The 26,242-nt window shown below is 41.1% G+C and overlaps 1 protein-coding gene across 1 annotated transcript in view; it reads right to left on the reverse strand.

Annotated features, from left to right (window-relative positions):
• The window catches only part of sema6bb (sema domain, transmembrane domain (TM), and cytoplasmic domain, (semaphorin) 6Bb), a 241,739-nt gene that overhangs the window by 147,746 nt on the left and 67,751 nt on the right, over positions 1 to 26,242 (reverse strand). The gene's annotated exons all lie outside the window — the stretch shown is intronic.

Consider the following 26,242-nt stretch of genomic DNA (forward strand, 5'->3'; position numbering starts at 1 on the left):
GAAAAAAGAAAATTATAGGTTAAAAAGCAGGGCAAATTGAGAAGTCTTCCTTGAAATGTGCAAAAAGAACATGATCACCCTAGATCCTCTTTGCTGCAAAGCAACCATCTTTCTACAATCTGGACTGGCAAAGTAACATATTCTGTCAGTGAAGATTCCATAATGAAATATAGGTTACGTAAATCTCAGGGGAATAAAAAAAAATGAAAAAATGTTAGTTCTTCAGGTTTTGTTGAACCAATGTAGATTTCACATTTTGAAGCATTTGATGAATCTTGCAGAACACTCCTTTTTTCACAAGATTAACTGAGCGTATAAGCAAGCTGAATAACAGAATGAACAGATGAGTTGGTAGCTGTGTTAGGCGTATGATTTATAAACAATTAGGGCTTGCAAATGTTTTATGGAACGCATTGCCTTGCTGCAAATAAGCACCACTTTTGTTCTGAGGCAGGGTCACCGGACCCGAAACGTTAACTCTGATTTTTTCTTCACAGATGCTGCTAGACCTGCTGAGCTTTTCCAGCAACTTCTGTTTTTATACCACTTTTGTAAACATTATTTTGTGGTTTGACTTGCTCACCAAGGTAAAAGATATTAGTCCAGGGAAAAAAAAAATCTTCCATTCCTGAGTGAAGTAACCGTGGATAGTAAAAGTGCCTGAAAATGTACTTCCTAACCTGAACTTGACATTTCAGGAAAAATGGATAACTGGGGACAGTGAATGATCAAATTGCTTTGTTAACAAGAACCATGCATGAAGCAATTTATTGCTTTATTCTGTTTTCACTTTTTAGCTAATATTTTGGACTCAAAATACTGAGTGATATCAGTTAGTGGGATCTCAATATCTGACTGTTCCTGGAAACTGCTAGTATCAGAATCAAGTGTTCCTATGTCACTTAGAACTGCTCTGTCATAGATTGTAAACAATTCATTTGAATCCCACAGAGGCTGGTTCTGCAACCTTTTGGCTGCCTTGTCTCCAGCTGTTAATAAAGCAAATATGCACGGTAATTCTCTAACCTACATTGTACTTCTTAAACTAGAAGATTTCTATCTTGGCATTTCCCTGGTCCTAACAGGATGGGAAGCCTTATGTTCCATTCATGACATTTAAAATCACCAGGTATCTCCATAACCTTCAACTCACTTCTGATTAATTATTCACCAACTCCTATTTTTTGAAAAAGGTGGTAACTGACACACCATTATCAGTTTTACTGTTGGAAGAACTCCTGAATTTTGTCGCAAGATTAGATTAAATAGATTTACACAGAGTACTTTGTATTGAGAGCGACCTGTTAATTAATGCCATAAATTCAATCATCAGGTGGTGTGGGTCCAAGTAGGAAAGGAGAGCAGTGACATAGCAAACTGTGATAACAAGGTGTAGAGCTGGATGAACACAGCAGGCCAAGCAGCACCAGAGGAGCAGGAAAGCTGATGTTTCGGGCCTAGACCCTTCTTCAGAAATGGGCAACTGAGGTCTTTCCAGAGGGAGGAGGGTAACTTCTTCAAGGTAGGCATCCTTAGAAGAGGCTTCGCAGTGGGGTTAAAATTGTTTCAGAGATAGTAGGAACTGCAGATGCTGAAGAATCTGAGATAACAAGGAGTAGAGCTGGATGAACACAGCAGACCAAGCAGCATCAGAGGAGCAGGAAAGCTGATGTTTCGGGCCTAGACCCTTCTTCAGAAATGGGGTAAACTGTAGCAAACTGTAACTGTTACATATTCATGAGCTATTCCTTCTCCAAGTACACCCCAGATTCCACCATGATTGAAGAACCAAATAAAATATGAAACAAACCAACTAAAGATGTCACTTAATAATCCCCAGGAACAATTTTGTTCTAGTCAGAGCTCAGGTAGTGTTGGGTGAAGGAGGAGTTATTAAACAAAGAGGGAGCAGAGATCACATAATGAACACAAGTATACCATTATAATTTCTCCCCTCCTTTTGCTAATTCTCCACCCTCTGCTGCATATGAACTCCTGACATTGTATAGATCAATACCCTCAAATTTAGTCACACTACAGAGGGGGCAGCTGAAGTTTTTGGCAGGACATTGGCAGCTATGGAAAATATAATTTTGGTAGGCTGGAATGGTTTTCTTTGCAATATGGAGGCTGACAAGAAATGTGACTGTATAAAATTAGGAGGACCCTAGATAGAGTGCATGGGAAGAAGCTCCCATAGAAGAGAAACTAATAATCAATGGACATAGATTTAAAGTGTTAGACAGGAAGATTAGCAGACATTTGTAAAGAACATTTGTCACCAAATGGTAGTGAGAATCTGGAACTCACGGGCTTAAGTGATGGTAGAGGCAGAAACACCACATTTTTAGAAATGCATTTGAAATGTGGTGTATAACTACTGGCTAAAAGTTGGAATTTGGAGTTTGCTTGTCAAGTCAACCATAAGACCATAACATTCTTACCCACTGCTCTTTCTCCAGAATATTGATGATATCATCGGTGCTGCTTCCCTCCCTCATTCGAATTTCCACCCAGATCTCACCATCACCTGGTCCATCTCTGACTCTTACCTTCACTTCCTCAACATCTGTTTCCATGTCTGAGGATAGGTTGGCCACCAATATCCACTACAAACCAACTAACTCTCACAGTTATTTTGACTATACATCCTCACACCCAGATTCATGTAAAGATTCTATTCCATTCTCCCAGTTTCTCTGTCTCTGTTGCCTCTGTTCCGATGATGCCAACTTCAACAAAGCGGTTTCCAAAATATCCACCTTCTTCCTCAACTGAGGATTCCCCACCACCGTGGTTGTCTGGGCCCTCAACCGGGTCCAATCCATCTCCCATACGTCAGCCCTCACCTCCTCTCTTCCGTCCCACAACAGCAATAGGGAGCCCTTGTCCTCACCTACCATCCCACCGGTATCCACATCCAGAGGTTCATCGCCTGCCATTTCCGCCACCTCCAGCAAGACGCCACCACCAGGCATATAGTTCCCTCCTCTCCTGTGTCAGCCTTCGTTCCCTCTGGGACACCTTGTTCCACTCCTCCTTCATTACCAACACCCGGCCCCCTGCCATAGCCCCACAGCAGCTGCAGAAGGTATAACGCTTGTTTGTTTACTTCTTCCCTCCTCAGTATCTAAGGGCCTAAACACACTTTCCAAGTGAAGCAGCGCTTTAACTGCACTTTCCACAATCTAGTCTACTGCATCCACTGCTCACAATGTGGTCTCCTCTACACTGGGGAAACAAAGTGTAGACTGGATGACTGCTTCGCAGAATACCTACTTTCTGTACGCAAAAATGTCTCGAGCATCCAGCTGCCTGTCACTTCAACACACCAGCCTGTTCCCTGGCCAATATCTATGTCTCAGGCTTGCTACAGTGCTCCAGCGAAGCTCAGTGCAAGCTAGAACAGTACCTAATTTTCTGCTTGGGAACTCTACCGCCTTCTGGACTCAACATCTAGTTCAACAATTTTAGGGTTTGAGGCACCTTGTCCCATGTCCTTACCCTAACCTCCACACACCAAGTTTTGTTATTACATGGTCTGCTATTGTACAGTTACTCATTGTTAGCCATTGCCAGTCCCCATTACTATCTATTCATTCTCCTAGGCTGACTGTTATCCATTCCTTTGTCTGTCCAACTGTTCTTCTTTCTCTTTGGGCTCTACCTCCACCTATCAGTTACTCCTTATCCCCTCCACCACCGTATCATCTGCATAAAAAACATTTTCCTAGCTACCATCAGTTCTGAAGAAGGGTCACGAGACCCAAAATGTTAGCCTGATTTCTCACTACAGATGCTGCCAGATCTGTTGAGCTTTTCCAGCAATTTCTGTTTTTGTGTCAGCAGTACATCCCCGCTGCGCTTTTCTAGCAATTTCTGTTTTTGCGTCAGCAGTATATCCCTGCTCTTATATTCCAGCCCTCTTGAAATAAATGCTAACATTGCAGTGCCTTCCTTAACTGCCAACTGAACCTACATGTTAACCTTAAGAGAATCCTGAACTAGGACTGCTAAGTCCCTTTGTGTTTCAGATTTCCAAATCCTTTTCCTGTTTGGAAAATACTCTATGCTTCTATTCTTCCTGTCAAAGTGCATAACTTTACACTTTCCCACATTCCCATCTGATACTTCTTTGCCCACTCTCCAAAACCTCCTGCAGACTCCCCACCTCCTCAACACTTCAACAATGCACTCAGTTCCTTCATCCAGTTTGCTGATGTATAATGTGAATAGTTGTGATCCCCGTAACTGACCCCATGGAACTCCGCTAGTCACTAACCCCCTACCCATCTGTCTGTCCTTTTGATAGGATCCTTGGATACTTAGTTCCCATCCCTGATCCCCTTGCAGCCATGTCTCTGTGATACCCAGAACACTGTATCCATCAACTTTAATCTGCGCTACAAGCTCATTTATTTTGTTTCCTCTACTGTTTGCATTTAACTACAACACCCCCTTTGTCCTGAGTTGCTAACCCCTTCTCATAGTTGTCCCCTTATCTGCTGTGCCTGAAGTTAGATTCTTGACCCTTTCCATACTCTTTGTCCTATTATTTATTCCAGAAATAACCCCTCCTGTGTGCCCCCCACCTTACCTTTTTCCATAATTTTCCACGCAACTGAACCCACAGCTCCCTTCTTCCCCAGTCCTGGTGCCAATGCCCCTTGAATTTGAACCTGTTCCTCCCACACCAATCTTTGAGTCATATGTTTACCTCGTTCATCTTATTGACCCTGTGTCAATTTGGTCATCGCTCAGGTAGTAATCTAGAGATTATTACCTTTTTGATGCTACTTTTTTAATTTAGTCCCTACTTGTTCACATTCCCTCATCAGAACCTGTTTCCGCCTATATCGTTGATACCTGCGAGGACCATGACAACTGCATCTTCCCCTCCCACTCCAAATTCCTCTGCAACCCAGATGAGATACAGTGAGCATGGGTACCAGGCAGGCAACACAGCCTTTGGGACTCTCGATCCTGGCCACAGAGAACACTGTCTATACCCCTGACTATATTATCCCTGATTGCAATTGCATTTCTCTTTTCTTCCCTCTCATGAATGGTTCTCTGTACCATGGTGTTAGGGTAGGTTGCTCATCCACCCTCTGCCCACAGCCCCTACTCCTGTCCACACAGGAAGCAAGAAGAATTTCAAACCTGTTAGACAAGCTCATGGGCTGAGATTCCTTCAGCGCTGCCTCCTAGAATCCTCTTCCTGGCTCACTGGTAGTCACACCCTCCTGTCCCTGACCACTGACTGAATTTAAGGTAGTTAATCCAAGGAGTGTGACTGCCTCCTGAAATACAGCGTCCAGGTAGCTCTCTCCCTCCCTGATGTGTCATAGCATTTGAAGTTCAGACTCCAGCTTGTCGGTCCCACCGCTGCAACTTGTAAAGGGTGGCACGGTCGCTCAGTTGTCAGCACAGCTGCTTCACAGCGCCAGGGACCTGGGTTCAATTCCACCCTCGGGCGACTGTCTGTGTGGAGTTTGCACATTCTCCCCGTGTATGCGTGGGTTTCCTCCAGGTGCTCTGGTTTCCTCCCACAGTCCAAAGATGTGCAGGCTAGGTGGATTGGCCATGCTAAATTGCCCGTAGTGTTCATGGATGTGTAGATTAGGGGGATGGGTCTGGGTGGGATGCTCTGAGGGTCAGTGTGGACTTGTTGGGCCAAATGGCCTGTTTCCACACTGTAGGGATTCTATGATCCTTGAGTTGGAGTTCCTCAAGTGACCAATACTCAATACAGACGTGATCACTATGAACCACAATGGGGTCCACTAGCTTTCACATCATGTTGTTACAACAAACTGCTTGGCCAAACATCTCTATTTTACCTACTTAGTCATCAATTTTTTGTTAAATAATTCCTACTGGTCCTTTAGTTTATAGCCTGCAAATATTTCTCCTATTTACCTTCAACCTGAAAGTAACCAATTATAGATTGTCAACTTACTCACTATTACCAACCAAAGAACTTATGGTTTTCCTGTGATGTCACTCTTTGTTTTGAGCTGGGCCCCTGATTCTGGGCTTCAATTTATCTGAATAAAAACCGAATGAACTGCGCATGCTGTAAATCAGAAACAAAAACAGAAGTTGCTGGAAAAGCTCAGCAGGTCTGGCAGCATCTGTGAAGAGAAATTAGAGTTAACGTTTCGGGTCCGGTGGCCCTTCTTCAGAATCTTTGGACTGTGGGAGAAAACTGGAGCACCCGGAGGAAACCCATGCAGACACAGGGAGAATGTGCAAACTCCACACAGACGGCTGCCTGAGGTTGGGATCGGACCCGGGCCCCTGGCACTGTGAGGCAAAGTCCCTGAACTATGCACTCACTTGGGCTGTGTCTCACTTTGGACATGATCTCTCCTTCCTGACTGTGAGAAGCCTATTGTTCCAGCCACCAAGATGTGATGGGGCCGAATGGACTCCTGCTGCTATGTAAGTTATGGAGGGGAAAGAAGATTTGGCTGAAATCAGAGACAACTTGATGATTTGCTAACAGTGCCTATGTAGCCCCATCTGAGGGATACTTGGAATAGATGATATGTGTAGAGCTATTCACCACATGTGCAAATCAGGGTAGGAGAAGAATACAATATAACTTATAAATTTGAGCAAAAATATCTTATTTTCTGTATCATATATATTGAGCATTGCAACACAGTGAACAGATTGCACAAAGGGGTGGGTGACACTTAATAATTACAGGTACTGAATGTACCACAGTTAAAATGATAAATGACAGCTTTATTGTGTTGCATAGTTTAACAACAGAATGTGCAAACTAAACATTTTCTAATTCCCAAGGTTATTGATGAAGGTTTGATATGCTGAATATATTGCAAATGACAATTATAAAACATAAAGCAACTCAGTGGGACACAGATTCAAAGGCTTTTCAGCTCATGTTTGAATTATCCATTTAAAATATGCCTATCCACTGTCAGTCGTAAGTACAGTAAGCTTGCCAGATAAAATGAAAAACTAGAAATCTGGAATCAAAGTGGAAAAGTGCAAAGCAGGATAGTGGGATTTGAAAGAGAAGAAAGAGATTAATGTATCAGGTGCTTCAGAACCAGTGCTGACATAAAATACCTTTTCTGAACAAGGGTTCCATTCTAAACGTTCATTTGCTTTGCTTTTTTCCCTCAGATACTAACTGATTTCTTGAATTTTTCATATATTCTATTGGCGCAATAGATCATCGTATACTTTTATGCATAATAATATCTACTGAGTAGTGTTTCTAGTGAGTGAAGGTCATGTTCTGAGAAGCCAGTTTGAGGATACAGCCTCACAAAAAGATTCAGCTTTGTACTAGCATACCTTAAACAGTGTAGAGATTTAGCTTCATATTGGCAGGCTCTCTTCTCTTAACAAATACTAACAGCTCCATCGCTCTCTTCTTTGTTTGACCTGAGAGAGCATCAAGTAGCCAGTTCTGTCACTCCCACTAACAATTCTTTAAAAAACGAAATGACTTTAACAAACTGTTCATGTTCAGTTGTCGTGTCTTTAAATCTATACAACATTGCAATAGACAGAATACTTGCTTCACTGAGTACATTCTTCACTCCTCCTCTACATCATTAAAATGTGCGCTACCAATAGATTTTTTTTTAGCATCTGACACACTATGCAAAATTCTCTTCCTGCTCCCAAAAACAGTCATTGCTGGTAATGGAGGTTAATCTGAGACGTCAGTTGAAGACTTTTTTGAGAAGATTTATAGCTTGGGTTATGGACAAGGTTGCAGACTTGCTCGCCGAGCTGGTGTGTCTGATTGCAGACGTTTCGTCACCCTGCTAGGTAACATCGTCAGTGCGCCTCCAGTGAAGCGTTGGTATGGTGTCCCACTTGTTATTTATATGCCTCGGTTTTCTGGGGTGGGTGGTATTACTTCCGGTTCGGTTTTTCAGTGGTTTGTATATCGGGTCCAGTTCAATGTATTTGTTGACAGGGTTCCAGTTGGAATGCCAGGCCTCCAGGAATTCCGTGGCATGTCTCTGTTTGGCTTGTGTGATTATGGATGTGTTGTCCCAGTCGAATTCGTGTCTCTCTTTGTCCGTGTGTAGTAAGACAAGTGAGAATTGGACGTGTCTCTTGGTGGCTAATTGGTGTTTGTGTATCCTTATTGTCACTTTTCTTCCTAATTGAAGACTTCTTGATAAATTCATCATAGCTTGGAATAGATTGGTGGTGATATTTTTCTCTCCTGAGTCAAATGCTGAAAAAATTGTTATCTTATTAGTAGAGATGTACAAGTGTCCCTTAACGTTAGAACAACTCCTGAACTGAACCAATGTGAATGTATCCTTGTCCACATCAGCCACCCTGTGGCCTCTTTGAGTGAGATTGTCAATTCTGTATTGGAATCTGATGTCCACTAGGGATTATATGGAATGATATTCAGATCAGAAACTGATCATTTGGCCCAAAAGAGTATATTTCACAACTGGCGGTGAATAGTGGGGCCTATTAAACAAAGGAACATACAAACAAGGACCAAGAGGAGGCCACTCGGTCCTTCTGTTCTGTTCTGCTATTCAATAAGATCATGGCTGATCTGATTTTAACCTCAACTTGTCATTCTTGCATATCCCTGATAATCTTACATCCCATTGGTAATCAAGAATCTATCTACCTCTGCCTTGAAAATATTTAAAGATTCTGCATCCACTGCCTTTTGAGGGAAAGAATTCCAAAGACTCCCAAACCTCAGAGAATTTTTTTCCCTTTTCTTTGTTTTAAATAGGTGGCCTCTCATTTCTAAACTATGATCCCTAGTTCTGGATCTTCCCACAAGAGAAACATCCTTTCCACATCTGAGTCTGCTCAGGATTTTATATATTCCAATTAGGTCACCTCTGACTCTTTTAAACTCCAGAGATTTCAGGCCTACCTGTCTAGACTTTCCTCATAAGTCAATACCATTCCAGGTATTGGTCCAGTAAGCCTTTTCTGAATTGCTTCCAATGCATTAACATCCTTCTCTGAGTACGGTGACCAGTACTGGACCAGTACTGTGACCGGGATCACCAATGCCCTGTACAACTGAAACGTATCCTATACTCTTGCATTCAATTCCCTTCACAATAAACCATAACACTATTAGCTTTCCTAATTACTTGCTGTGCCTTCTGTGATTCATGCACTGGAATACCCAGAGCAGAGCTCTGCAACCTCTCACCATTTAGATAATATGCTTCTTTTTATTCTTTCTGCCAAAATGGAAAATTTCATAATTTCCCAACTTATACTCAGATCTTTGCCAGATCTTTGCCCACTCATTTAACCTATTAACATCTTTTTGTCCTCATGGTCTCTTCATAATTCACTTTCCTACCTATCTTTGTGCAATCAGCAAAAGTAGCTACCATGTCTTCTGTCCCTTCATCAAAATCATTTACATAAATTTTAAAAGTTGAGGCCCCAGCACTGAGCCCTGTGGCATATCACCCATTGAATTCTGTCAGCATGGAAAAGACCCATTTATTTCTTCTCTCTGCTTCTGGTTAACCAGTCAATTCTCTATCCATGTCAATATGTTATCCTGTAGACCATGACATTTTACTTCCCACAATGACCTTTGCTCCTGGAAATGCCTTCTGAAAAATCTAAAGTACAAAACATCCACTGGTTCCCCTTTATTCACAGCTTAAGTTACCTCTTCAAAGAACTCCAACTAAATTTTTTAACCGTAGTTACCTTTTGACAAAACTATGTTGACTCTGCCTGATTACCTTTAACTTATCCAAGTGCTTTGGTATAACATCTTTGATAATAGTTTTCAACATTTCACCGTCACATATATTTAGTTACTATAGTTATATATTAAGTTATTATAGTTACCTGCTCTATGACTTCCTCCCTTTTTGAATAAGGGAGTAAAATTATCTATTTTACAGTCTGAAGGAACATTCCCCAAATCTAATATGTTTTGGTAAATTAAAAACATCACATCAATCAACTATCTTACTAGTTACTTCTCTTAAGACCCTAGAATCTGAGGAGTTGTCAACTCACAGTTCCAACAACTTACTCAGTACTACTTCCCTGGTAATTAGCCAGAAATGTCAAATGGATGATACATCTCTCCCTCCTCCAATAGTCCCCAACATCACAGATGCCATTCTTCAGGAAATTTGATTCACTTGACACGATATCAAGAAATGGGTGGAGTCCCAGGATTATCAAATCAGCCACAATATCATTCAATTTCTGAAGAAGGCTCCCGACCCAAAACGTCAGCTTTTCTGCTCCTCTGATGCTGCCTGACCTGCTGTGTTCCTCCAGCTCCACACTGTGTTATCTCATTCAATGGTGGACTAGTTTTGATGGGCTGAATGGCCTACTTCTGCTCCCATGTCAAACAGTCATAGAGATCTACATCACAGACAAATGCTCTTCGGCCCATCGGGCCTGTTCTGGTCAAAAACAGCCACCTAACTATTCTGATCCCATCTTCCAGCACTTGGCCTGTGGCTGCCTAACGTTCATAGGATAATGCAGTCTGGGCCATGTAACATGCAGGATTAACACAGTCCATGCTGTGTTACACTGAGGAATAATACCCAGACTGGAGTGCTTAGGACCAAACAGTGACAGTCTGGTTTGCATTATGAGGTATATGGGGAGTAAAGTCAGATGTGTATGACATATTGGATAGCATGGAGATTTAAATGTAATACATTAAAGTAATACACTTTTAAACATTTTTCTTATTTAACTGTTGTTATACAGGAAAAAAGTTAATATTTATGACTTATTTACACTTTACAAAGTTAGTCACTCTTGATCCATATTTAAATAATGCTCAGCCTACTGTGTGTCTTTCTGTATTGGAACCGTAACAATACCTACCCAGCGACTAATGGATTTCGAGTAACCTTTAGATGGAACAAGGATGTTATTGAAAGTGTTTCTGGAACTGTCCTATCGCTATAAATATTTCATTTTAAATGCATACTCCATAACAGAGCCAATCATTCTCATTCACTTTGCAAATTCTATCTCTTAAATATTTATTTTTGTGATAATCATGCTGAGTGTGGTAAGCAATGTTAATGCTGGGAAATATTTCCCAGCATCAGTAACAAACACTGCCACAGTCTCTAAAGCCAAGTCAAATGAAGAGAAAATCTCACTCCACTCCATTCCTTCAATTTAACATTTTCTCTTTTTTTTTACATCAGCCACCTTGTGGCCTCTCTGAGTGAGATTGCCAATTTCACTCAAAATTTGGGGGTTTTCTATTTTGCGAATCCAAGCCATTACAAAGAATTTTGCCTCATTTCACCACAGGAATCACTGAGAAAGAATTTCTCAAATGCATTTATTTACTCTAAGTGCATTTTAAGACCTTTGTGAACTCAGCAGAACTTACAAAAAAGCAAAGGCAGGATATACATGCACTTCTCTGCATTGTGATCTTCCACTCAGTCCTGCTTCAGGGATCTTTGACATTGTTCGTAAGAGTAACTTTCTGTGAATGAACTAACTTTTAATTTCTGGATCAAAGCTTCAAACCCAAACTCATGCAATAAATGTCTGCTAATGTTAAGGGTTCTAGGAGGTGAATTTTGATGTAGAGTTTATCATCAGTAGATTGTATGTATCATGCAAGCTTCGCCAGGCTCTATTGGCTAGGGTAGTGAAGGCTGAGCTGTAGCCCTAATAAAGGATTTTAAATTTATGAAAGGATTTGGAAGAGCAGATGTACAGGAGACAGTTCCCCTTGTAGGAACACCAGAACCGGAATACAAATATATAAGAAAATTGGCTATAAACCCAATTGGAAAGTCTGAAGAACCTTTATCCAGAGAGTGGTTAAAATGTGGAATCGGTGCCATAAAGAGTAGCTGAGACAAAGATATTTAGGGGAAAACTTGACAATTCACCAAAAATCCTCAGTCAGCATCTTCCAAACCCACGACCACTTCCATCTAGAAGGACAAGGGCAGCAGATACATGGGAACACCACTACCCTCAAGTTCCCCTCCAAGCCACTCACCATCCTGACCTGGAAATATATCGCCGTTCCTTCACTGTCGCTGGGTCAAAATTCTGGAAGTCCCTCCCTAAGGGCATTGTGGGTTAACCCACAGCAGGAGGGCTGCAGTGATTCAAGAAGGCAGCTCACCACCACGTCCTCAAGGGCAACTAGGGATGGGCAATTAATGCTGGTCCCCCAGCCATGCCCACATCCCACAAAATGAATAAATTACAAAAAAACAGACAAGGGAGAAATTAATAAAAGGTTATATTATCAGCCGTGGCTTAGTCTTGCCTCTGAATCATAAAATTCTAGGCTTAAATCTCACTTTAGTTCTTGAGCAAAAAGTCAGGATTGACTCTCCAGTGCAGTACTGAAGAAGCAGTGCACTGTCAGAGGTGCTGCCTTCCTGATGTGATGTTAGACAGAGCACCCCCCCCATCAGCCTGCTTCGGTGGGTGTAAAAGATTCCATGCAATATTTGAACAGTTATCTTGAAAGTCCTGGGCAGTGCTTTTCCTTCAAACAACATCACACCAATAAACTATGTGGAATGATCAAATTGCAGTTTGTGGGAGTTTGCTGTTGGTAAGTTGGTGACAATGATTTATACACTGTAACAGTAACCGCACTTGCAAAGTACTCAATTGGTTGTAAACAATTTCAGATATCCATTGGGCATGACAAGCGCAACAAAAATGAAAGCCTACCTTTTTTTGTTGGATTGGATTAAAAGCATAAACATCAGCACTTCTTTTATTTTTTCAGAGGATATTGGCATCACTGGGTGGCCAGCAATTTACTGCCCGTCCACAGTTGCCCTTGAGAAGGTGGTGTGAGCTGCCTTCTTGAACTGTTGCAGTAGTCAATGTGTTGTAGGTTGACCTACAATGCCCTTAGGGAGGGAATTCTGGGTTTCTGACCCCGTGACACTAAAGGTACAACAATATATTTCCAAGTCAGGATGGTGAATGACTTGTGGGTGGTGGTATTCCCATATTTCTGCTGTCCTTGCTATTCTAGATGGAAGTGGCCATGGGTTTGGAAGGTGGTTTAAGGATCGTTGGTGAATTTCAGCAATGCATCTTCTCGATGGTATACACAACTGCTTCTGAGGCTCAATGATGGATGGAGTGAATGTTTGTGGATGTGGTGTCAATCAGGCTGGATGGTGCCGAGCTTCTTGAGTGTTGCTGGAATTGCACCCATCCAGGCAAGTGGGGAGTATTCCATCACACTCCAGACTTGTGCCTTGTAGATGACAGGCAGGCTTTGGGATTCAGGAGGTGAGTTACTTGCTGTAGTTTTCTGGGCCTCTGACCTGCTATTGTAACCACCGTATTTACATGGCTATTCAGATCAATTTATGGTCAATGATAACCCTAATGTATTGATTATGGAACATTAAGTGATGGCAATGCCATTGAATGTTAAGGGGCAGTGTTTAGATTCTCTTGTTGAAGATGGCCATTGCCTGGCACTTGTGTGAATGAATGTTATTTGCCTATTGTCAGCCCATGCCTCGATATTGGCCAGGTCTTGCTGAATTTGGATATGGACTGCCTCTAATGCCTGCATATCTTTCCTTAGATAAAGGGCACAAGACTGTCCACAGTTTTGTAGCTGTAGTCTGGTCTAGTGCCTTGTTCGGTATATTACCCATATTGTATTAATCATTGAATTCGGACAGTGCAGTAAAAGGTTATTTGGCCCATTGAGTCTGCACCAACCCTCTGAAGAGCATCCCACCTAGACTCACCCACAACCCCATCCCTGTAACCCCGCAAGGGGTTTCTTTTCACATGGCTAACCTGCCTAACCTGCAAATTGGTAGACACATCACGGCACAATTTTTGGCATGGGCGATCCCCCTAACCTGCACAACTTTGAAGCACCCAGAGCGAATCTAGACAGATATGTGGAAGATATGGAAACTTCAAACAGACAGTTGCCTAAGGCTGGCATTGAACTTGGGTGCCTGGTGCTGTGAGGCAGCTGTGTTAAACTCTGTGTCACTGTGCCACTTCTGACTTATGAATGAGAGCCCCAAATTCCTCTAAACTGTAGCTTTCTGCAGTCACCTTCCATTTAAATATTATTTTTCTCCTCTATTCTTCTGACCAAAGTCTGTAGCCTGACATTTTTCTACATTATATTCTATCTGCCAAGTGTTTGCTCATTCATTAACCTGTCAATGTCCCATTACAGATCCTGTAGGTAACAGGACCAAACTGTATAATCCTGCAAGCAATACAATTCAGGCTGCTGTAACATGGCCTGTACTAGGTTATCCTGCATAATAACATGATCCTGACTGGGTTGTGCTACACAGAACATGGTCCAAGATTGTGTTATCGTGAATGTAACACAGCCCGGACTCTGATACCGTGAATCTAATGGATCAGGTTGAGTTATCTTGGATGTAATACAGGCCAGGCTCCTTTATCCTTCAAAACAGTTTTGTACTTCAAAACGATTGAGCAGTCAGTGGAATTATTAGTACGTGCTGTGCACCAGTAAAGCAGGTGCAAGATGCTTAATGTAAAACTGGAATGAGCGATGCTTACATGATGCCTGCTACCTGCTTGTGGTTATATCAACCCTGCCTCATTTCACTTCTTACCTTCGCAGATGACCAAAAGGCCTTTGCAATGTCTAGTCCTCACTTACTTCATGGCAATAAAGCCTATGGACCAATTCTCAACAATCATCAGGAACGACTTCTTCAGATGCATGTTTCAGCCTTGCCAGTCAAGTTGCAGCTACTGTTGGTCACTAATTGTTTTCTCCCCTTCAGCAGCTATAAAAGCTTCCTACAGTGCCGAGACCTTCACTGTAGAAAAACCACTCTGTCACTTTTATTTTGTTTCTTTCATCTGAAGGACAAAATTTGGAAGTTCCATGTCAGACGCTCAGTCAGATGGAAATACTTACATCCAAAGGGGAATTGGCTCGGGTAACACAGTGGAACATTGATGGGACAGTATAAGTGAATTGAACAATTAGATGCATTTCTAGAGTGAGAAGGGAATGAAAGATACGGTGAGGATACCATTTTTGTGGCCTGTAATCGATCAAAAAAGGACAGCATTGTCAAGCTTAATGGATTTTTCTAAGGTTACACGAAAGTGCAGCAAACTCAGTTGAGAAGAAAAAATGCTAAAACATCCATGTCACAGCAATCATTCACAATGAAATTCGTTGGGTTAACACTCATCTTCAAAGACAATAGGGAACAGGAGTATGCATCAGCGAATAGTGGTTAATAACACGATGCTTAAATTTCAGTAAAATAAAAGCATCTTGGGTCTTGATATTTATCCCGGCCCTGTGAAGGAGGTCTGAAATGGAAATCCATAAATTTAGTTTTCCTAACTGCTCCTCAGATGTTGTCTTTAGGACGTCTTTTGAATCTTTTTCTGCAGGTTTCTCACCCAGGAGTCAGCCTGATTTAAAAACCGCCTGCATGATTGGGAAAGCCCCTGGCACAAGGCCACTTTGCGAATGTAGAATGAAGGTAGGGAAGTGGGGATCATGGTTAATTCATAATTGGGCAAGAGAGTGCAGGTTAAGGGACTAGTGCAATTGTAGAGTCAGAAATATAAATAAGCTTTTTGGGCCAGGAGCAAACACTTCAACATCTCTTGGCCCACAAGCAGTGCTATAAAAAAACAATTTACCTTATTTGTTTGATCTCTCCATTCTTTGTTTACATGCTAAGGAATCCTGGATGAAAATGGTTAAGTTGAAATATCAGTAAAAATGGGGTGGCTGGGGTATCTAATCGCTCCCCCACCTTTGTTAGAACCGAAAGCAGCAAGGTTCAAAACGGTTTGAGATCATGTTTGAAAACTGAAATGACATTAAATTATTTTCTATCCAAAAACTACTTAGCTTGAAGGATTAGAATTAACCTCTTGATCTGAGGGTGAAAATGCATGGTTAAAGAAAGGAAGCACGTTATTCAGCGATACCAAGTAAGCCCAGGCAGCCTTGTTAATGAAATACAATTGCTGGGTGTCAGTATGGTGAAATAACAAAGGCATTATATCACGTTCAGCAGGATGAGGAATGCAGCTTAGCCATTAGTTTGAAGACAACCTCGATTGTCTGCTCCCTTATCATGTGGAATTTTGTTTATCCACAATTAATCTCGTTCTGCGTAACTAAAATTGCAGCAAAATGCAATTGAAGACTTTAATTTTTTTTAGGCTTTGGTTTCTTGATCCAGGGAGCCTAGTAGTTGATATGTGGGTGCCCACTCATTAGTATTTAGAATTTACTATTCTCACAGCTGCAATTTAGCTTTAGGCCATGTCAAGTCTTTGTAGTGGGTCTAGCTAGAGTTTAAATGCTAGCAATTTCTTTCAAAAATTCCTCAGTTTAAATGAAATAAAAATGTGGGCACTTAGCTGCACAACCTGATTAAGCGATGCAAATTGTTCAACCCGAAACTAGAAGCTCAATGCGTCATCTTGTTAATTACAGAGCTCTGTCAATTACCTGACAATTTCCATTATCAGCCAGGGTGACTCTCTCTGTTGTTGCAGCCTAATTGAAGTCTAGCTGTCATCTTACTGCAAATATCTCAAATAATTCACACATTCAGACTTTCCAAAGTGTTCTGTCAATCATTATTTTGGAAGGCTTTTGCTTGCAGCCGAGGAATTAAATTGAATTACAGAAGAAATGTAGCACAGAAAAGAGCCATTCAGCCCAACTGCTCTCTCCTCCACACGGGGCCTTGTTCCATCCTTCTTTATCTCGCTCCATCAACATCAACTCCTGATGTTTATCCAGTGTGCCCATGAATGTGTCATGTTGAAGAGGTTCCTTACAAAAACCTCGCTCCTCAAGTAACCAAACTGGTAAAAGAATTTGGAGGAATGTATATGACAATGACGTAGTTAGGATTTCAATCCAATCCATCATGAAAATCAACCACCACAAACAGGAATGCCATAACCACTTCCCTGGCCAATTTTAAGGAAAATACTGAGGATGCTGGAAATCCTAAACAAACTTAAAGAATGCTGGAGAAACTCAGCAGGTCTGGCACCATTTGTGGAGAGAGAAACAAAGTTGAAGTTTTGAGTCCAATATAACCCTTCTTCACAGTCGATAAAATGTAGAGCTGGAGGAGCACAGCAGTTCAGACAGCATCCGAGGAGCAAGAAAGTTGACGTTTTGGGTCGGAACCCTTCATCCAGACTGATAAGTGCTCAAGTATTTATATGATGGCCAGCATCTCAAAGCAGATTCAGGATCTCATAGTTGACTGTGAAATTTGTGCCAGTCACAGGCCTGAGGAGTGAGATTCACTGATTCCCTGTGTTCCCCCACTAGATCATGGCAATGAATGGGAACAGACCTATTTCTATTAGACAAACCGTCTGACATTCTTGCTGCTGACTATTTTTCTTGGTGGATTGAGATGAAAAAGCTAAATAGCTACTTTTAAAAAAAAACTATAGCTATAAAAGGTTACATATCATCACCACAGAGGCATCTTACATGAAATATGCACTACATATGATACCTGGTGTATTAAACAATGGACCATAGTGGGCTAGTGATTCTTTAGCCTGTTTGCAGTCAGATCTGGATCTGAACATGTAACAAGCTTGCAGAGATTCCTACAAACTAATGGGGAAGCCAAGTGTAGGGTCCAACAATTAAATCCCTTTTGAAGCAAAATGTTGACCTTTATATATTTAGCTCAACTAATTCACCCCACTCCAGTGAGACTTATCATCCTCAGAATTGCTGATGGCTAGAAATCTAAAGACTACTTCCTATCCTACCAAAGAGGTTAACTTCACAGTTGAGTCCAAGGGACTGTAAGAACATCTTTGTGTATGGTCATTGCCATACTTTGGACAAGGGCAGATATGGATGGGGGACTTTGACCAAAAAAGTGAAGCCATTCAAGAGGCACCACAGGAAACTTACTTAAATGCAGAACAATAGTTGATTGGGTCAGATACAGTAAGGAACAGACCATTCAAAGTTAGATCAGAATCATAGCCAACATCAGAATCAAGATCAACAGTACTCAACCGAAAGATGCACCAATCTTCCAAGTCTGAAAGAACACATTCTGGATGAACTTCCACACCACTGGAATTTATGCTTTAGAGACTTAGTGAGAGCTAAGGCAGTAGTTATGTACTGCATGTATAAGTGTTATCAATGGGAAAAAATCTTGAGAAGAGATGTGTAAGGCAATGGCTCCAAAATGGTTAATGTTTGAGACTGCAGTTTTAAACTCAACTCATTCTGATGATATCATCATGGTTTGGGTGGGAATAAGGTGGAACATCTTTAGATCTCTTCAGTGAAGTCATATATCCATAAGTTTCCTCAAAACCTTAAAAGCTATGAATGACATCTTGTTCAAACGAGAACCTCTTCTTGGGGCTGTTCCTCTATCACCGCAAACCAGTAGGGCCCTGTGATCCAGTCAAAGGAAAGGGACTGGTGGCAACATCCTGCTACCCACAAATACCTCAGTGATCATCGATGGGAACCCCCAATCGGTTAAGCCCTCTGTAAACAAGAGGAAATGCAGATAATTCAATCGGGCAAACTTCTCCCAAGACTGAAATCAGATAAATAAAGAGCTGCATTTCTGTAGCACCTTTCACAAGCTCAGATTGCTCTAAAGGGTTTTATGTCAATGAAGTATTTTTGAATTGTACTTATTGCTGTAAAAACCAAAAGAACTGTGGATGCTGTAAATCAGGAATGAAAACAAAGTTGCTGGAAAAGCTCAGCAGGTCTGGCAGCATCTGTGAAGAAAAAAACAGAGTTAACGTTTCGGGTCCGGTGACCCTTCCTCAGAACTGAGGAAGTGTTCTGAGGAAGGACCACCGGATCCGAAATGTTAGACAACTGTTGGACAGTGTAGTTTTCACTCAGTTGCAGCACTGACGTGCCAATGTAGATTATGTGCTTAAGTGGTGCTTTGAATCAACAATCTTGTGACTCAGAGACAAGGCAGCCAATCACTGAACCATGGCTGACACCGACAACACAGTAAAGATCAAAGAATGAACAAGGGACCTTCCAGTTCACACTGGTTGAATACCACACGAGGTGAGTTCTCATTTAGAGAAATTAAAGAGAGAATATTTAGAATAATTGTGAAGCAATTATAAAACAATCAAGAATATTTTCAACCTTTGAGTTTATTGGAAGGAGAATGAATAATAGAAATATTGAAATTTATTAATTTCAGAGAATCATTTAATTGTTTCTAAAATAGGACGACTTTTGAATGTAAATGAATTTCACCCTTACATGAAGGCATTCAACATGGCCTCAAGGATATAGCTTTAGCAAAACTACTTTATAATTGGAATGATTAAAAAAGGAATGACTTCTACAGGCTCAATATTTTAAAAATAAAACAACGAAAGGTCGTACCCAGCAGGAGCTAGTACTTTCTGGAGAATAGGGGAGAAAGGTAGGAGGTAGATTGGGGATTTAAATTAATTAATACCACTAAATTAAAATAATTTTCTCAGGGGAAGAATGGTTAATGTAAAATAATAGTACCGATTCAAATGAATATGATATGAATCACTCAAGTAATTATAATGCAATAAAGTATCTAATAGCATAATGGCAAAGATCATGTCTTATTATTTTCTTCGCTGATACTATTTTTTTATTAATCATCCTTTTAATAATCCATCCTTTGGTATGCCATATGGAATGTTTAATCTGTCCTGACTAATATGCTGGGGTAAGGTATCACAATTTTCCAGTGGCTCACTTAAAACCAAAAACAATAAATAATCTAGACAAATTGGGTATCAGAACACTCTATAAATAAAAATAAATCCATGCTTCTTTGTGTGATTAACACACTCCATATGTCCAAATTGACCTGAACATACCCAGGTCCTAAGCCTCAACTGTAGTCTAATTTGGAATTGAGATAATGGTATGACGGTTGCAGATTCTGTTTCAGTGTCCTGCACAGTCACTCCGCTATATTTGTCCCAAACCTCTCTCTAGCCTACTCACATTAATTCATCATCTCTCACCCAACTCCCTTTGCTTCACCACAGTCATCTGTTTTCTGCATCAGCTATTCCTTGTGTATTCCTCTCACACTCATTCCTTCAAATCTCTCCACACACCTCAGTTTCCCAGATTTCCCCTTCCACTCTTGCCACACAGACTATCCAACACACCACAATCTCTCACACAGAGCTTCTTTCTTATTAAATCTTATTACAAACAGTACTGCATAACAAATTTTAACATTGTGATAAAAATGCTGAAATATCTGAAACCATTTTAATCCAGAAATTGCTAAAATAAGTAAATCTTACAATATTAACTCAAAATAAAATCATCAATTCTTTTATTTCAGTTTCCCTGTTGTTCACTCTTTCCTCTTCTTTCTCTTTCTCTGTGTGTTCTACCTTCATTTTAACTGGAATTTCTAACAAAAGTACAATATGAATTACTCACTCTTCACTGTTGAGACAAGTCTAATTCCCCAGTGGAACACTGAGTTTACAGACCTGGAAGGGCACAAGTTCCATTTCCAGATTTGGTGTACTTCACAACCTGCCTGGGTTTACATGTTAAACAAATGAAAGGATTTTAAAATTAGGCTTTTGGCCTACCCTGCCCATTTCCTACTGACCACAGAGTCATACAACACAGAAACGGACTCTTTGGTCCAACCAGTCCATGCCGACTATAATTCTAAATTATATTAGTCCCACCTGCCCGCTCCTGTCCCAAATCCCTTCAAACCTTTCCCATTCATGTAATTATCTAAACGTCTTTTAAATGTTGTAACTGTCCCCACATCCACCATTTCCTTTGGAAGTTAGATTAGGTTAAAATGATGTCAATATATCCAAAGCTCCTTGAGCCTTCATTTGGATTCTTTTTGATTGAGAGCAGTCAGCACTCTGTCCAGTTCACTTCCTCATACTCAGCTTCTCCTCGGCTGTGAACAACCTAGGCAATGGCATTGTAGCTCAGATCCACTAGAACATCACTCGCAGCAGAAACCCATCTCTGGTCTGTGCTATAACAACTCTGCAGAAGAGTTCATTTGCATTTGGTAAAGGGATTCCTTTTTTTTGACTTACTGTTCAGGCAGCAGGCCTTGCAAAATTAATTTGGTAGACTATGCATTAATTAGCGTTGCTTTCTTCTTCTTCGCGTCATCATAACAATTGCAGAATGGCAAAACTTGCCACCAAGGTTTCAGAAAGTGCATTTAACATTCACAATTAGTGCAATTCCCTTTTATTACCTTGATGGAATACAAAAAGATGGTGCTGCTAAGTGGAACATTTCCGAGCTTAAACCACGTCAATTGTCACGTATTTTTCCTGATTTTCTTCCCTGTTCTCCTGAAGGCCCTGACTGTTGCAGAGGGGCAATGATGGTTTCATTGCCACCTGATACCTTCAGGTATTTTGTCTATGTGTCTATTCTTTCACTTGCAACAAGCCACGCAATGTCACACCAACCTTTCAATTGTGCAGGGTCATAACTGATAGTCATTCTATCTTCGTTCAATTGGGTCTAAATTCTGGTTAATGTTGTTCCCCTATATCACTCATCATTATTCCTTCTGTGCATTGTTTTCACTGCATATATTGATCCTTTTACAGTACACTTGAAATATATATTCTATATCCCATACACAGCCCGTTTTAAGTCTGGGATCACTTGTGAGCAATCATTATTGAGGACACTGGTGTATTTTTCTTTCCTGAAATAGGGACACTAGAATTAATTACAGATCCCCCTTGCATGCTTTTGGATGAGAAAATGACAGAAAAAAGAAATTGGTAGGAAAATCTCATTTACAGAAATTAATTAAGTGCAATATATTGAAAATGAGCTTTGATTCAATTTGTCACATGCTTGTTAACGTGTTCATGATTTTGTTATCAGTCACATCTGATTGATCCTTATGTCATATGCTGACACAGGCATCACAGTGGGGGGACATCATAAAAGCAATGGCACCTGTTTTAATTGATGTTTCCATGACTACAAAAGAAAAATGGCCTACGGCAATGATACAGTATTGCCTCACTAATCAATAATTACTGGTTGGCAATTTTAAGTTTGGTGCACATATAATATGCAAACAAATTGAAATATAATTGGAAATAAACAGTGAGTCAATTTTTGATGTGTTTTTTCCTACTTTATAAAATTACTTAGTAGTTTTGGACTGAAGCTTTTTAATGCGTAGAATTTTCCTTGACTTCTGGAAATTCCATGCTTGCAATGACTCAGGTATGTGATTATAGAGTTACTATTCATGCTTGGCACCTCTGAATAAGTCACCGACCATGCCTGCAAAACAAATTGTGGCTACAACTGGCCGTACTCACCCAGTGTGCATTAAAGCAGTACACAGTCAAGTGTATTTCTTTATTACTAAACTAAATGTTAAAAATAAATCAATTCCCACCGTAAAATGAGGAGTGAAATGAAAGGGAAAATACTGATATCTCAAGCATTCTGTGCCATTCCTGTCAAATGAAAAACTGTAGTATTTATAACAAATATATTTGCAATAATTTCAAAATGATTTAAACATTCCAAAACGGAGCTATTTTCAGGAGAAAGAAACATTGAAACTGGGTGCAAGAGTAGGCCATTCAGCTCTTCGAGCCTGCACCACTATTCAATATGATCATGGAAGATCATGCAATTTCAGTATCCCACTCCTGCTTTCTTTCCATACCCCTTGATTCCTTTAGCCTCAAGCGCCACATCCAGCTCCCTCTTGAATATATCTAAGGAACTGGCCCCAGCAGCTTCCTGTGGGAGAGAATTCCACAGGTTCACAACTCTCTGAGTGAAGAAATTCTTCCTCATCTCAGTCCTGAAAGGCTCACCCTTTATTCTTAGACTGCGATGGCAAAATTGCCAAATTAGCTTAAAATTAAAGTGACATTTGGAGTTACTTATTGCTGTTGAGTATTCATTCTCTACATACAGTACTAAAATTGTCTGAACTCTCTTCTTATAAAGTCATATAGTACGGAAACAGACCCTTCGGTCCAACCAGTTTGTGCTGAACATAATCCCAAACTAAACTAATCCCACCTGCCTGCTCCTGCCATATCCCTCCAAACCTTTCCTATTCATGTACTTATCTAAGTGTCTTTTAAATGTTGTAATTGTACCGCATCCACCATTTCCTCAGGAAGTTCATTCCACACACGAACCACCCTCTGTGTAAAAAATTTGCCCTGCATGTCTTTTTTAAATCTCTCTCCTGTCACGTAAAAATATGCCTCCCAGTCTTGAAATCTCCATCCTAGGGAAAAGACACCTACCGTTAACTCTGTCTATGTCCCTCATGATTTTATAAACCTTGATAGGGTCACCCCTCAACCTCCTACACTCCAGTGAAAAAAGTTCCAGTCAATCCAGCCTTTCTTTATAACTCAAACCTTCCCCCAGCTGGCAACATCCTGGTAAATCTTTGCTGAACCCTGTCTAGCTTAATAATATCCTTCCTATAACAGGGCAACCACACTATCACAGGAGAAAAGCCCCTTTGCTAATGTGCTTTTGACCAAGACAAGGAGAGCCCCAACCGAACAATGAAATAATCAGAACAGAACTATGGTATACAGGCAATGAGCTCTGAGGTCCAACCTGTGGTGCTTGCTGAGAGAGCAGATTCTGACTGTCAAACAGTTGATGTGCTATGCCTGAGTTGGAATATAAAGGGATAATTCCTCATTCCTGACTGCCATTCAGTGATTCCTGCTGGAAATTTCTCTGTGTTGTCATTCCTGTGAAGTTGCGGCTACTCAACTGGTTCAAACCCCGATGAATTCCAACATTTCCAAGGCCTTAGGGATTGTGCAACATATAGCTGCCTCACTACCCAAGAATGATTAAGGCAAAGTAGGCTCTGTTTTCGTGGAGGTGCTCTCATTAACACTCAGGGATCAATTTTCCTGAAATCTATGAAATGTTTTTTCACTAGATGTAAATCTTATGAAAGGGGATACATGAGGCCTGTCCTCTGCCCAATTGTCATTGCTCCTGCAATTTGTACCTGTAAAGCTGAGGCTCAATAATGCCACGTATAACTATTTGAAGGGGCATTCCCAGGAGCTTTAGTTCTGCTATTATCTCACGGTAAAGCTTTCGTGCAAGTTTGAACAAGATATGGGGTTGATTCAATTGTTTGGTACCCAGTAGAAAGACATCAGGTCAGTGGTAAACATCTTTTCCCAGCATTAGTCTCCTTTGGAGGTCCTGAGAATGGTGTCGTCCAATCCTGTAGGTGAATGATGGCAGATGAGCTCTGGCTCCAGTCACATTCGGGCATTTGGTTCTGGCTGAGGCTGGGTCTGAATCAGGGATGTGGTAGGCTGTGTTAACAGCTGAGCGTAGACAATTCTGGTTTTTCCAATGCCGAAGTAGTGGGAGAGAGGAGGAGAACTGCACCTCCTGGTCTAGCCAGCATGTAGAATGGATTTGCTGAGTGACAGGCGAGTGAGTATGTGAGGTGGGTGGCAAAGTGGCTCAGTGGTTAGCACTGCTGCCTGTCAGCACCAGGGACCCGGGTTCGATTCCACACTCGGGCAACTGTCTGTGTGGAGTTTGTACATTATCCCCATGTCTGCGTGGGTTTCCTCTGTGTGCTCCGGTTTCCTCCCACAATCCGAAGATGTGCAGACTACGTGGACTGGCCGTGCTAAATTGCCTATAGTGTTCAGGGATGTGTAGATTAGGGGGATGGGTCTTGGTGGGATGCTCTGAGTGTCGGTGTGGACTTGTTGGGCCAAAGCGCCTGTTTCCACACTGTAGGAATTGTATGAAAAGTAACTGATGGATTGAGAATGAACCATGCAATCACTTCCCACATCACATTACCTGTCACTGGTAAATTGCAACTGGTCACAGCCAAGGTCTGTTGATATATTCATGTGTCAACTTCCCACTGAAGGCTGTTATATTTAATACCAGACATGAAATCTGTTAAACAATTTCTGCTGGCTAATGTAACTCAGTCAAATTTCTTAATCTACGTTAAACAGATTTCTCTTTATCAACAGGGAAAATGCCAGCTAATTATTTTACATTCAGCTGCCAATAAAGATTTTGAGCACAGGCTTTCAATTGCCCCCCACTCCAATTGCTATGCATATGTACGCACGTACTCCAGGGCAGGATGAGCCTGAATTCCAAATGAATGAACACTGACATGTGAAGGATGGCAAAGTGAGTGAGATGGAGGAAAGCATATCAAAGCTTATAAAACCAATTGGAACCATACTCGTATCAGTGACTGCTTCAGAAGGGTGGTGGAGGTGGATAGGGTGGGAGGAACTTGATAGAATTAGAAATGAAAATACATCCTGATCCTAGCAGCTACAAGCAAGATCAAGTGCAAGAAAATATTCAGAAGGGTTTTTATTTCCCATCCAGTGATATCCTATCCATCCTAACCCTAATCTTTAAATTGGTTTTCTTTTATTAAGCGGCAGATCAAATGAAAAGTGCTATTTTACAACTGTGTCAACTCTTTGCTAAAAACAGGTATATTTAATACTAGACATAAATCACTGACATGTAATCTGTCAAATAATATCTGCTGATAGTTGTAATTGAGGCAAAAGCAGTTCATAATCCCCACGTTAAATAATTTTCTATTTATCAACAGGGAAATTCCCACTTAATTATATTGTGCAACGTTGCCGACAAGAATCCATTTGGTGTACAGGGTCTCAATCTCTCTCACCTCAAATATTAACTCATTCTCCTTTTTATCTCAAAATGAACCACATAGCACTGTGTTTGTAGGCACCGTGTGTCCTCCTAAACATGCAACACTATTGACTTGGAGAGTGTCAATGGTCATTCTTCAGAGGAAGGAAGAGGCAAGTTGCCAGACTGAGCATTCTGTTATAGCTGGTGCACTCAATGCACTCAGGAAAACCAGCCTTACTGAGCCCCTCTAATAAAATGACTAAGTAACTTACATTGGATGGCGGAACCTGGAAGTTGTAGGAATGTCAACCAGTCCCCTGGTGACAGCTACGCCTGATCTCCAGGACCTCACATGCACACTCCTCACCTTACCTCCACCCAATCATTATTCAATCACTCCCCAATTCTTGACTGCTCCTTGATCTCTGTCCCAAACTTCAATTCCCCCAGCTGCTTTCATTTATTCTCCGTGCCTTCATCTAAAGGCACTGATCGTTCCAC

The sequence above is a fragment of the Rhincodon typus genome, chromosome 29 (genome assembly GCF_021869965.1).
Source record: "Rhincodon typus isolate 14 chromosome 29, sRhiTyp1.1, whole genome shotgun sequence".
In the NCBI taxonomy this organism is placed as follows: Eukaryota; Metazoa; Chordata; class Chondrichthyes; order Orectolobiformes; family Rhincodontidae; genus Rhincodon; species Rhincodon typus.